Source organism: Balaenoptera borealis (genome assembly GCF_965194805.1).
Source record: "Balaenoptera borealis genome assembly, chromosome: 1".
NCBI lineage: Eukaryota > Metazoa > Chordata > Mammalia > Artiodactyla > Balaenopteridae > Balaenoptera > Balaenoptera borealis.
In genome coordinates, this window is record NC_138860.1 from 113,728,239 (window position 1) to 113,741,839 (window position 13,601).

At 41.0% G+C, this 13,601-nt stretch overlaps 1 protein-coding gene across 13 annotated transcripts in view; it reads left to right on the forward strand.

Annotated features, from left to right (window-relative positions):
* Positions 1-13,601, forward strand: part of TGFBR3 (transforming growth factor beta receptor 3) — a 199,962-nt gene that overhangs the window by 9,054 nt on the left and 177,307 nt on the right. For 3 of the 13 annotated variants that reach the window (XM_082383857.1, XM_082383853.1, XM_082383855.1), the window contains exon 3: positions 4,337-4,462. The exons of 9 other annotated variants lie outside the window; for them this stretch is intronic. The gene's annotated coding sequence lies outside the window, so the exon portion shown is untranslated. The remainder of the gene's footprint in view (positions 1-4,336; positions 4,463-13,601) is intronic. One more of the 13 variants, XM_082383856.1, reaches the window with a different exon arrangement.

Sequence of the window (13,601 nt, forward strand, 5' to 3'; positions counted from 1 at the left end):
AGCTCAGCCCACTTTTTCAGCCATCATTCCTTCACTTCTTCTGCGAACCTCGCTGTGTTCATACCAGACTCCTTATGGTTTCCAGAGCACGCTCTGTGCTCTCATGCCCTGTTTCTTCAGTACTGGTCTCTTCTCTAGCATCCCCTCCTTTCCCTCCTTCCTTGTGGCCCCCTGCTTACTCATCCAGGCTATCTCCATGGTCAGCTTTTCTGGTGAAGCTTCACATGGCTCTTCCTGGCAGGTGGTTGGTTGCTTCCTCCCTGTGTTTCTCTTGCAGCGTTTCTCCTGCTGCCTCGTGAGAACTTACTTTCTTCTTCTGCCAGATTGTAGGCTTCTAGAGCAGGATTGAGTCTTACTATCTTTGTATGCTAGGTGTGTGGCATGGGCATGACATACATGTTATCAAATTGAATTCTTCAACTTGGTTCCATTTCTGGTAAAGCTTGGGGGAAGGATCAAGTTTACAGCTGATATAAATTGTAACTTTTTGTAGAAAAGACGAAGGAAATAATCAGCTCAGAATCATAGAGTTTAGCATTAGATTGGGGCTTAGAAATGAGAATTATTTCTGAAGAGAATTTTCAGGTCCCTCTAAAGAGGAGGATAACCAGGTACAGAGAGGTTAGGTGGTCTGCCCAAGACTGCACAGCTGGGAGTAGTGCTTCCCTCTGCCCCTCTGCAGTATTCTCCACCCAGTAGCCAGAATGGCCCTGATAAAACCTAAGTCAGATGCTGTTATTCCTCTGATTAAAACACTCTCTTGTTCCTGTCTTTCTCAGAGTAAAACCCCAAATCCTTATAATGATCCATAAAGCCCTATACAACCAGCCGGTGACTCCCTTGCCTGTTACCTCTTTGACCTCACTCTTCTGCTTTCTGGCTTGCTTGTTTACTCTGCTCCAGCTGCTTGACGTGCTTTACCTTCCTCATACTAGACACACTCTGTCTCAGGGCCTTTGCATGTGCTGTTTTCTTTGCTTGGACTGTTTTTCTCCCAAATATCTACAGAGCTCTTTTCTTTTTTTTTGAATTTAATTTTATTTATTTTTTTATACAACAGGTTCTTATTAGTCATCCATTTTATACACATCAGTGTATACATGTCAATCCCAATCTCCCAATTCATCACACCGCCACCACCTCCCCCGCCACTTTCCCCCTTGGTGTCCATACGTTTGTTCTCTACATCTGTGTCTCAATTTCTGTCCTGCAAACCGGTTCATCTGTACCATTTTTCTGGGTTCCACATATATGCGTTAATCTATGATATTTGTTTTTCTCTTTCTGACTTACTTCACTCTGTATGACAGTCTCTAGATCCATCCACATTTCTAGAAATGACCCAATTTCATTCCTTTTTATAGCTGAGTAATATTCCATTATATGTATGTACCACATCTTCTTTATCCATTTGTCTGTCGATGGGCATGTAGGTTGCTTCCATGACCTGGCTGTTGTAAATAGTGCTGCAATGAACATTGGGGTGCATGTGTCTTTTTGAATTATGGTTTTCTACAGAGCTCATTTCTTGTAGGTCCTTACTCAAAACAAAAAAACAAAAAAAACAAAGACTCCCAAATACTTCCTTTCTCTCTTCTCTGCTTTGTTTGTTTTCTTAGCATTTATCTCTACCTCACGTATAATTATATATCTTGTTAATAGTCGGTCTCCCCTGACTAGAATGTAAGCTCCACAAGGGCAGGGATTTTTACATGTTTTATTCCCTGTTGAATCCTCACACCTGGAAGAGTCTTGCACTGACTGAGCAGGCACTAGATAAATATTTGTTGGATGAATAAATAAATGAGAAGAAGCAAGATTTGTGGATTTCTTATAAATCCAGTTAAATGTACATTTATGGCATTAAAAAGGGAAAACCATCAGATATGTCTAGAAGGAGAATCTGATTTTTAAAAAGCCTCGTTCTAGACCTGTCAGACTAGAACACTGATCTCTTTAATTGTCTGACTTGATCTTTAATTGTCTGACTTGAAGCAGCAACTGTGGGTTCTCCTCAGCCTTAAAAGTGGTTTGGGAAGACTCCCATTTCACCTCTAAAAGGCTAGGGCTTGCTGTGGTTTCTCTCTGCCTGTGGTTTGCCCTTTAACCCATCGGACTGCAAAGATGAAAAGTAAACACAGCATTAAAGAAAAGAGCTGGGGGAGAGGGTATGGGGCAGAGGAGCAGAATTTCCTTGTGGTCCTGACATCTTCCCTTGGCTCTGGGCCCATCTACAGGGCTGCTCACCGGACCTTCTAGAGTTGCTTTGGGGCTGTGCTCTAAGGAGCAGTCTGGAGACTGCCAGGCCAGACTCTTAAGTTTTGCTTTGATGTTCTTATTTCTTTGAAAAGAAATGTTTAGTTTAGACAAAAAGGACATTGGAGAAAGGATTTTTTAAAAATTAAATTACTGTCTTAATTTTGCAGAGAGGTTTTAACCCTTTTCAAGACAGCAGTTGAAATGACCACTTGTGGACTTCCCTGGCGGCCCAGTGGCTAAGACCTCCGCGCTCCCACTGCAGGGGGCACGGGTTCCATCCCTGGTTGGGGAAGTTCCACATGCCTTGAGGTGCGGCCAAAAAGAAAAAAAAAAAAGAAACTACCACTTGCTTCTCTCAGTGGTCCTGGTGGGGATCTGGTCCTTTGAAACCAATGACTTAAATCCAAGGGGTGGTAAATTATACTTCTGAAGAAGCCTCCAGTTCTTGCGGATGGGGGTTGGGTTGGGTGTAGAGCTCATTTATGTTAGTGTAACAGTGATGGTAGAGGCATTAGCCCCCCTCTCTTTTTGTGATAACATCAGTATGGTTTCTACAGAGCCCTCCTCATCAGGACAGGAAGCCCAGCCAAGGAAGTCAGAGGCTTAGTAGGATGTTATTGGCCATGTACAAAGCTGCAGCATAATTTAACCCTGGGATTCAAAACCATCAAATTGAAAGTAAATTGTCTTGAATGGAGTTGTTGTCAATGACCTAGTTAAAAATCAAAGCTACCATTTCCTGAACCCTAAGAACATATGAGGTATTAAGTGCTTTATATGTTATTAACTTACTTAATCCTCATAACAACCCCACTAGGGAAATAGAATCATTATCTCTACTTTATAGATGAGGCATGGAGGTGTTTATCGAGTTGCCCACAGTTACACCACTGGAAAGAGGCAGAGCAGAAGTTTGAACCCAGGTAGGCTGGGTCCCCCCCCCTTTCCACTATACTATACTGTACTGTAGTCTGCTCCCAGAACACACCAAGCATGCTGTCAGTGCAGGGCCTTTGCACTTGTTATCCCCACTGCCTCGGATGCTTTTCCTTCAGATATTCATAGCTCTGCCTCTCATCTCTGTGCTCAAATGTCACCTCATCTGAGAGTCCTTCTAAAAAGGGTTCTGGTCACCGATCCCACTTCGGGGGAGTGTGTTCCCCTCCACACCAGCAAGCAATTCTCAGACACTGGCAGCGTCTCAGCTCTGACACTATCTACTGTCCACCCAGAGATAGCATCATCTTCCACAGGTTAAGGACTCAAAGACCACTGTCCACTTCATTCAGCAGTCAAAAGCCCAGGTTATTACCTGGGATTTTGACCCACTGGCTGCAGATTGGAGGTTCCCAGGACCTCCTCCTTGGACTTCAGACACCAGTCCCAGTCTCAGGTCCACATTGTTACCTGTACTTCTGACCAGGCTGGCTATAAATCAGAGATTCCCATGACCCCACCTTGGATTTGATTAGTTTGCTAAGAGCAGCTCACAGAACTCAGAGAAAGATTTTACTTATTAGATCACCACTTTATTATAAAAGGATGTAAGTCAGGAACAGCTAGATGAAAGAGATGCAAAGGGCAAAGTATGTGGGAAAGGGGCGCAGAGCTTCCATGCCCTCTCCAGGTGCCCCACTCTCCCAGCACCTCCTTGTGTTCACCAACCAGAAGCTCTTTGGACCTTGTCCTTTTGGGTTCTTATGGAAGCGTCTTCACATAGGCACAATTGATAAAATCATTGGCCACTGGTAATCTCCCGAGGATGGGTAGGGGTAGGGGGTGGGACTAAAATTTCCGATGATCCTCTAATCACGTGGTTAGTTCTCCTGACAGCCACCCCCCATCTTTAGGTGGGGTCTAAAACTGACCTCATTAACATAACAAAAGACACCTTTATCTCTCTTGTCACTTAGGAAATTCCAAAGGTTTTAACAGCTTTGTGCCAGAAACAGGATGAAGACCAAATACCTATTTCTTATAAGTCACAATATCACACGTTCCCTGACCACCCTATCTAAAATAACATTTCTCCTCTCATCATTCTTTCTCTTTAACCTGCTTTATTTTTCCTTCACAGGATTTACCACCATTTGACACATTATAAGTATATAATGTCTCTCATTAGAAGGTAAACTCCATGAAAACAGTGTCATGTTTAGTTCACTGCTGTGTCCCCAGCTCTCTGAACAGTGCCTGGCACATGGTAGGTGCTAATAAATAATGAATAAATGAAGTAAAATAAAACTGCTGATTGAGCCTTGCCTCCGTGGTTTCGAAACAAAATAACTTATCCTTTATGTCAGATCTAATCAGACTGCCCCTATCAGAAAGTGAATGTCTGTGCAGGGCCTGATTGGTGTCCATAGTGGAGGAGCTCCTGTTTGTAGTGGTTAAGAGCATAGGCTGTAGAATCAGACAGACCTGGGCTCAAATCCTGGTGCCAGGATTTATTAGGTGGTGACCTTGGGGGTGGTTTAGCATCTTAAGCCTCACTTTTCTCACTATGAAGTGGAGTTAAGGACATCTGTCTCCTTGGGTTGTTGAGAGGTTGAAATGAGAAATTGTGAAAAACAGTGTAGGTGTTCAGTAGATGTTAACTGAGATGTTTTGTGAGGTCAGAAGAAGAAAGCAGGGTGTTAGCCTCTAGTCGGAAGGCGAATGTTGTAGAAACACGGGAATTACCACAGAATAATTACAAAGCAGCCTGTGGATAAGTCTTGGCTGTGCTACTTACAAGTTGTGTATCAGTGGACCAGTCATCGAGCCTTTCTAATTCTTGGTTTGCTAATCTGCAAAATTAAAGGCTTGGAGTACATGTTATCTATTTCTAACATTCTGACTTGGCTCTGAGCAGAAGATAACATGGAACAAATCATACACAAGATGTTAAGGAGACAGTGTTTACAGTGGGCTGGGATTGTTCAGAAGTGGCTTTTGGAATGAGGTGAGGGGAACGAATAGAGTTCGTGGAGTTGGAGGAGTGGAATAAAGATGGCAGTTTTGATGAAATGGGCAAATCTGACAAAATTCAGGTTTTGTGGTTGCTTGCATTGCTTGTAAGATAATTCATTAAAAAATTTTTTGTTTCTGTAAGTTGTGTGTTAAAAATAGCTAATGTAGTATTAGTATTTTATTTACACTTACACTGTCAAGTTGAATGTTTTTTTGGGATAATACTTTCTAGTTTTGTTGTCATTCCTGCTAGCCATTACATGATCATGCATTTCAAATTTCCACAAGTGTGTTTGAAGTTTCATTTTATAGGAGAGATTCAAGATTAGTTGTTAGTCCTTATAACGGCAATCATAAGTAAGGTAGAGAATAAAAGACTTTCTTGTTTAATCTCTTCATATTAGAGATGAAGCAATTAAAGCCCCAAATGAAGTGACTTGTCTGAGCTTGTAACACATGTTGATGCCAGAATTCTTGCCTCTCTTGTCGCTTTGAGGCTGCCAGAGGTGTAGGTTCTTTCTTATATACAACTCTTACTTGTTGGCGTATCATTTATTATTGAGAAATGTTCTGATAATTCACCATCTTTTCATACTGTTTCTCATTGTAATGTACAAGATAGTATTTTATACTTGAGATCCATATGGTACCTTCATTGGATGCCTACTATATGCCAAGTGAGCCAGGGAGACTGTCATCCCTCTTTCTGGAGTGAACAGATGAGTGCGAAAACCATACCCGGAAGGAAATAATTAATTACTTGGAGATTTACCAACAGGGTTGAATTGCACTACGTTCTGCTTCGAGAGAATCAGAGGAGGCCTCCTTAAAGAAGTAATGCTTATACAAAGACCTGAGGCCTTGAAGATGTTTGAAATTGACCATATTAGGGGGACCATGAAGGGTCATTGAGTTGCAAAATGTGAACATCGCTTCTGGAAGCAAGGGCTTGGCCCTTGTGTAAAACTGAATTAAGGCGAGCATGGCTGGAGAAGATGCAGAAGATGAGGTGGGACTAAGTTGGCAACATCCAGCAACCATGCAGAGTGTTTTGGTCTTTATCCTGACCGCAGTGGGCAACCATCTAAGGGTTTTAATTCTTAATGTTTCACAATGCCTGGGCTGCTGAGCCCTTTCCTTACCAAATATATCAGTTAAGTGATTGAAATGTATCTGTTGAGGGATTACCCCACCCAAGAGAAAGAATTTTATATTGGAAGTCAGTGAGAGGAATAAAAAAATGTGCTTAATTGTGATTAGCAAAATAGTCTGTTGCTGGAGTGTTTATTCTGAATTCATATATTTGCAGAATCCCTGCAAATATAAATAAAGATGTGAATCAGATATTTTAGTAAATTAGTATATATTGTACAAAATAGTCTATTGGAGGTCTAGAAGGTGTAGCTTCCCCAAAGCCTTTTTTTTTTGTTTTATTTTATTTTTATTTTAAAATTTTTTTCCCCAAAGCTTTTTTTAATGGCTTGGTGCTTGCTAGGGCCTGAGAATATTCAGCTGTGCTGACTTTGGTGGAATAATTGCAGCTTTGTGATTTAATAAGCCCTTTTGGTGATAGCTGATTCCTTTCTCTAGGCAGCTGGGTTAGTTTGGTGGCAGTGCCAGGCTGAGCTCCGCAGCCCCCTGGCTAAACCCCTGAAGCTAATTTGGGAATCATAAGGTAGAATTGAGGAGGGCCATGCAGCCACATCCCTGTAACTTAACACCAGAGCTGTTGAGGCAGCAGCTTTACTACCCTTTGGGAACAGCATTGCAATATTAGGGCTATCTTTAGGACTAATATCTTATATTAGGTTTGGAATCATTATTTTTTGGTGATGAAGGGAATTTTTGAAATTCTAGATGACAAAGTCTAATCCTAAAATGAATACAAACTTTCATGTAAACTGTTATTTATATTATCTTGTTACTGGTAGTTTGCTTGGTTTTTTTTTGACAGACTAGATGTATTTTAATCATAATAACTGCAATGGCTATTATTTTTTAAAAATGTACTGTGTGGGCCAGGTGTTGTTTTAGGTATCATGCCCATGTTCTGTCTCATATATTACAATCAAAATATCATTGCTGTTTCACAGATTAGGGGGGATGGAGGCTAAAAGACTTGTCCAGTGTAAGACATCTGGGTGAGCCAGGTTTGGAACCCCAAGAATCGTTCTCTATTAATTCTAGCTTAAAATTATAAGCAACGAAAATCTTTGGATGCAGAAATATTAAATGTGAAAGGTAGTTCCTGGAATACTGCAAGGGTGGGTAAAAAAATCTGTCCTACTTCCCTGGTGGCGCAGTGGTTAAGAATCCACCTGCCAACGCAGGGGACACGGGTTCAAGCCCTGGTCTGGGAAGATCCCACATGCCGCGGAGCAACTAAGCCTGTGCGCCACAACTACTGAGCCGGCGCTCTAGAGCCCACGAGCCGCAACTACTGAGCCCGTGTGCTACAGCTAATGAAGCCCACACGCCTAGAGCCCATCCTCCGCAACAAGAGAAGCCACCGCAATGAGAAGCCTGTGCACTGCAAAGAAGAGTAGCCCCCACTCGCCGCAACTAGAGAAAGCCTGGGCGCAGCCGTGAAGACCTAACTCACCGAAAAATAAATAAAGAAATAAAGAAAGAAATAAAATCTGTCCTAGTTTGTGAACTTGAACAAAACCTGGTCTTCACCTTGTGAGATGTGTACATGCCCACCCTCCGCTTTTTGCTGTATTTTCCTTGGGCAGTGAGGTCTGCTGTGCTTGGGATAGACAGAGGGCTTTTAAGGACTGACTGAAGGTCAGCCCCAAGAAAACTAGGGATGCTGGGGCCAGAGATGTGTTGGTTATACTCTCTCTAACCAACAGGAGTGAGGGTGGGCCAGGTCCTAGGGGGGCAGGGGAGAGCAGAGCCCAGTTTCTCTGCACATCTTGTACCCTCTGTGCTTCCTGCCTTCCTTTACTGGGTCTTCATGTGGAATTTTTATCCACAAGTATAGGTAGTTCAAGAGCAATCCTCCTTTTTTTTCCCCTTCCACTGGCAGCTATAGAATATTGGGACTTTCTTAGGCTTCAGGATAATAATTCTCTTTGGTAGAGATAGCCTGCTAATGATTAAGTCATGATAGCTTTTATGCTGTTATGTGTACAGTTTCATTTGATTCTTGTAATGGCCCTGTGATGTAGGTAAGGTTAGTTTATTTTCTTACAGATGAAGAAACTGAGGCTCCATTCTGATCCAAACCACCTTTCTTATCTGACCTGCTGTCAGAGTCTTAACTGAACATCCAAGCACTGTGGGCTCTCTTCATTCTCTTCTCCACATGGTACCCAGGGAAATTGTTATTTATTTTTAATTAAAATTTTTTTTCAGTTTTATTGAGATATAATTCACACATAACATTGCATAAAATACAACATAGTGATTTGATGTATGTATATATTGAAAAACGATCACCACAGTAAGTTTAGTTAACATCCATTACCTCACATAGTTAATTTTTTTTTTCTCATGTTAACATTTTTTTTGGCTGCATCATGCGGCATGCGAGATCTTAGTTCCCCGACCAGGGGTTGAACCCGTGCCCACTGCAGTGGAAGTATGGAGTCCTAACCACTGGACCACCAGGGAATTCCCTACTTGTGTTAACTTTTAAGATTTATTCTCTTAGCGACTTTAAAATATACAATACAGTATTGTTAACTCTAGTCGTCATGTTGTACATTACATCCCCAGAACTTATTTATCTTATAACTGGAAGTTTGTACCTTTTGACTACCTTCACCTATTTCTCCCACCCCTCACCCCCACCTCTGGCAACACCAATCTGTTCTCTGTTTCTAAGAGTTCAGTTTTCTGGATTCTACGTATAATTGTGTCCTACAGTATTTGCCTTTCTCTGTCTGACTTATTTCTCTTAGCATAATGCTCATAAGGTCCATCTATGTTGTCGCAAATGGCAGGATTTCCTTCTTTTTTATGGCCGAGTAATATTCCACTGTGTACATACCACATTTACTTTATCCGTTCATTCGTCAGTGGACACTTAAGTTGTTTCCATGTCTTGGCTATTGTAAACAATGCTGCATTGAACATGGGTTTGCAGATATCTCTTTAGCACAGTGATTTAACTTCCTTTAGATATATACCCAGACGTGGAATTGCTGGATGATATGGTAGTTCTATTTTTAATTTTTTGAGGAATCTCCATACTGTTTTCCATAGTGCCTGTACCAGGGAAACTTTAAAAACCTAATCGGATCATTCCACTTTCCTGCTTAAACTCTTTCTTGAACCTATTCCTCTCTTTTCCCTTTGACTTTGCAGCCATGCTCCCTTCAGCATCAGTGACCTGTAATGGTTCCTCTACTGTAATGTCATCCTTCACCAGAGCTTTTAAATCTCTGCTTATCCTTCAGGTTGTGGATACCTTTTCTTTAGGGCCCTTATCATAGTGTATAATTACATATTTGTGTTTATCCCACCACACTTTAAGCCCATGAGGGTAAAAGAACATGTCTCTTTTCATGGCCGTTATATTCCCATTGCCTGGCATGGGGTAAGCAATAAATAAAGATTTACTGAAGGGAGAAGTGAAGCTCAGGAAATTAAATATCTTGCCTAATGTAGTAAATGGTGTTACTTTTACTAGAATATAAGCACCATGAGGGCAGGATTTTTGGCTCCTTTTTTTTTTACTGCTATATCCTTGATACCTTCAACAGTGCCTGGCTCCTAGTAGTAAATATTTATTGAATATTGATTGTACTTAGATGCAATTCCAAAGATTTCTTATCCAAATCCAGGATTTTTCTCCTCTTTGTGCCAAATCGGTCTGAAAATGGGGATTTGGAATTAGCTAGTTTCTCTGTGTGGTAGAGAAATCTGAGAGTTGTGACTCAGTAAGGTGGCTTTGCTCCCTCTGTGTACAAGTCTTAAAGGGCATCCAAATGTCATCAGACAAACAACAGTATCTGTTCTACATGTTGCACACCCCTTTTTACCAGCTGCCAAGCTAGATATTGATGTCCTCCATCCTGCCTCTTTTCTAAATCCCCTGAATAACATGTTGAATATCCATCAGAACAATTCTTCTACCAGCTTTTATTTAACCATTTGCAGACTTAACAGTATACCTTTCTCAAAAAAATTCACTTAAATGGCAGACTAGAAACAATTTAATGATCTGCTAGAAAACCTTTTCATATTGAAGGTACCAGAAAATCAGGTGTTATTTACTATTTGAGTTTAGGGAATGGCCATTTTTTTATTCCACTCATTATATCTCTGTCTTTAAGGTCTTCACATTTGTTGAATATTTTCCTTGTTGGGGGCTAAACAGTCTTAGTGTTAAGATATGATTATGCAAAGATTTGTGCTTCATCTTCACAGAACTTGAGTCATACAACATCACCAAGGATTGTTTATTTATTATAGCCGCCACCCACAGTCCTGAAGTCAAGTCACAGTTTGTGATCAGTAATTATTTGTGCAGAGTACATATGTCAACATGGAAGTACCAGTGTCTGGTGGCAGCCATGGCAGGCTTCCCCCTCTCTTGGAAAAAACATTCTGTTTCCAGAGATTGAGTATGGAGGGAGAGAAAATGATTCCTAGTTTGTGGCAACAGACCTGGAACTGCAAGGTAGGGTGCTGGTCATGGAAAGACCTGGTTTCTAGTCTTGACTCTGCCTTATTATTTGGGGCAAGTGCTGGGCTTGGAGATTGGGCTCCTCTTCATCCATGAATCCTGTTGACTTCTTCTAACTTTAAAAGCTGTTCATGTTATCTTTAGCATGCTAATTCTTTTAATTGAGAAATTGATTGGCTGGAAGCTAATTTAAGTTCTGATTTTGAATAATCTCATGTTCATAGCCACTGTGTTAGCCATCTAAGGGGAAGTTAGCAATTTTTCTTGCTGGCTTTTAGCCTATTGCCAGACATCATTTCACCACATTTTTCCACTAAGATAGAGCAAGATTTTCTCTTTAAAAAACATCCTGGTCAACCCAGGGAATACTGTTCCCAACCAATTCCTTTTGAACATTAGTTTAACCCGTGATGGTTTCTGGGACTTGTTTGGGTGGGGGTTTTCAGCTTATCCTGGTCTTTCCCTGTGAATTCTGTTGGATAACTAGAGAATGTGGGGCAGCACACAGTTTAATGGCCTTAGAAATAGACACAGGGGAAATCAGAAGAATTAGTATCACATTCTTTTTTTAAAAAATCCGTTAAAGTCCCACTCAGAATTGTATTCTGTTCATTTGCGGATACTATAAGTTCTGGTACCCTTTGAATGGAATACATTACTTTGAAATGTGGGCGAAATGACTACTACACAGTAGACCCCAAATTGTTCTTTCAAGATTTCAGAGTACCCTATTTATATTCTAAAGGAAGCATTTAGTTCTTAAAGTCCAAAGAGATACAGTGAGCTCAGAAAACCAGAGCGGCGAGTCCCTGGTCTTTGCAGACTGAGTGTGATACAACCTCAGAGAAGGAGAAGAGTTTGTGTTTCCCTAGTTTTATTCAAGATCGGCAACTTTTCCGAAGCCTTTGATCATCCTGCATTCTTCTGGTTGGGGAACTGATCCCTAAGTCGTGTGTTAAGGTGCTGACATATGCAAGTCTTGGCCAAAACTGGAGTTCCACTGAATGGAACGACATGCTTCCTTTTTTTATTCTCCTCCGCCTTAGGATCCTGTCACCACATTGGGAAGATTAGACAAAAACTCTCTGCAGTTTATTTTCTTTTTGAACAAGTTACATTAGGGAGGGACTTTTAAGCTAAAAGAAGAAAAGCTCCCTCTTTGTTTGAAGCAGCACTGTGTAAGTTTCAACTTGTCTTGGACTTCCTTGGAGATGTTTTAAGATCCGGTGTAAACTTGCTGTGGTTTGCCTTTGGGCATCAAACTGTTTAGCTTGGCTCTATTATATCAGTAATTGCTGCATTTTAATAATTACCCAATATTCTTGTCAGCAATTTGCAGTCTATATTTTTAATAGAACCGTTTGCCTTTCTTTTTCACAGGTTCATTCAGACCTGGTTTAAGCCCCAGATTAACATGCACAGCTCCACAGAGCCTCTGCAGCTGCGGGCAGGGGGTGACACAAGCTCATTAAATATTCCCATAAGCCTCCTGCTGGTTATATAGTTTGTGCGCACCATAAAAATCCTCTGGGAAGTCGTCTTCTTCTGAAATCTCCTTACAGGGTTTTGCTAAGTTGCCCTTAGCATTTGTTGAAATAGCATATTCTTTTAGAGTTTTTCTTATTGATCCATTCAGGAAATCTAATTTTAAAAAAAAATTAAATTTAAAATTAATTAATTTTTGGCTGTGTTGGGTCTTCGTTGCTGTGTGCGGGCTTTTCTCTAGTTGCGGCGAGCGGGGGCTATTCTTCATTGCGGTGCTCGGGTTTCTCATTGTGGTGGCTTCTCTTGTTGCGGAGCCCGGGCTCTAGGCGCACGGGCTTCAGTAGTTGTGGCTCGCGGGCTCTAGAGCGCAGGCTCAGTAATTGTGGCGCACGGGCTTCGTTGCTCCGCGCACGTGGGATCTTCCTGGACCAGGGCTTGAACCCGTGTCCCCTGCATTGGCAGGCGTATTCTTAACCACTGCACCACCAGGGAAGCCCAGGAAATCTAATTTTTCGAAGGGAAAAAAATAGGGACAAATTCTCTTTGCTGTCATTGACTTTTAGGTTAACAGAAGAGACTTCCATTACATCTGAGGTGATGTGGAATTATGGTGACAGAAATGTTGGACTTCAGGGGATGATTGAAGTCAATTTTATGGTGTCCAAAATTGTGTCTATAATTTAGTCAGTTTTTGAGATAAGACCATTGTGCCACCAATGGATTGTGCCTCAATTTGACTGGCAATTTTTTTCTCTTAGTGATTCCACTCTTTAGCTTATCTCTTTTTTGTGTCCATTGCAGTGTTTATTTAGCAGCAAACAAAAGACTAAACTGGTTTTCCAGTAGCTAAGAATTATGTGAATAATCACACCCTAATTTCTCCACTTTCTTGGTGTAAATATACCTCAAAGGGAATGGACAAGCATGATAATAATAGCTAACATTTATTCATTGCCTATTATGTGCTAGGCACTGTTGTAAGCAATGTATATATATTAACTCCTTTAATCCTCACAACAGTCCATAGGATAGTTTAATGCATGAAGAGTATTCTGGTCAACATCACCCATTTGGTAGGTGGCAGAGTGGATCCACACCTAGGCAGACGTTTAACTGCCATCATAATCTGTATTTACTCACACTAGGCTTTTAAAATCACTGTCATACCAAGATTGAACTGCAGTACCTCCTGCATATGTAATAGTTTAGTTTTAAAACATATCTAAAAATTATTTTTGAAATTAGAACTTTATTGTTATTTCTGGGT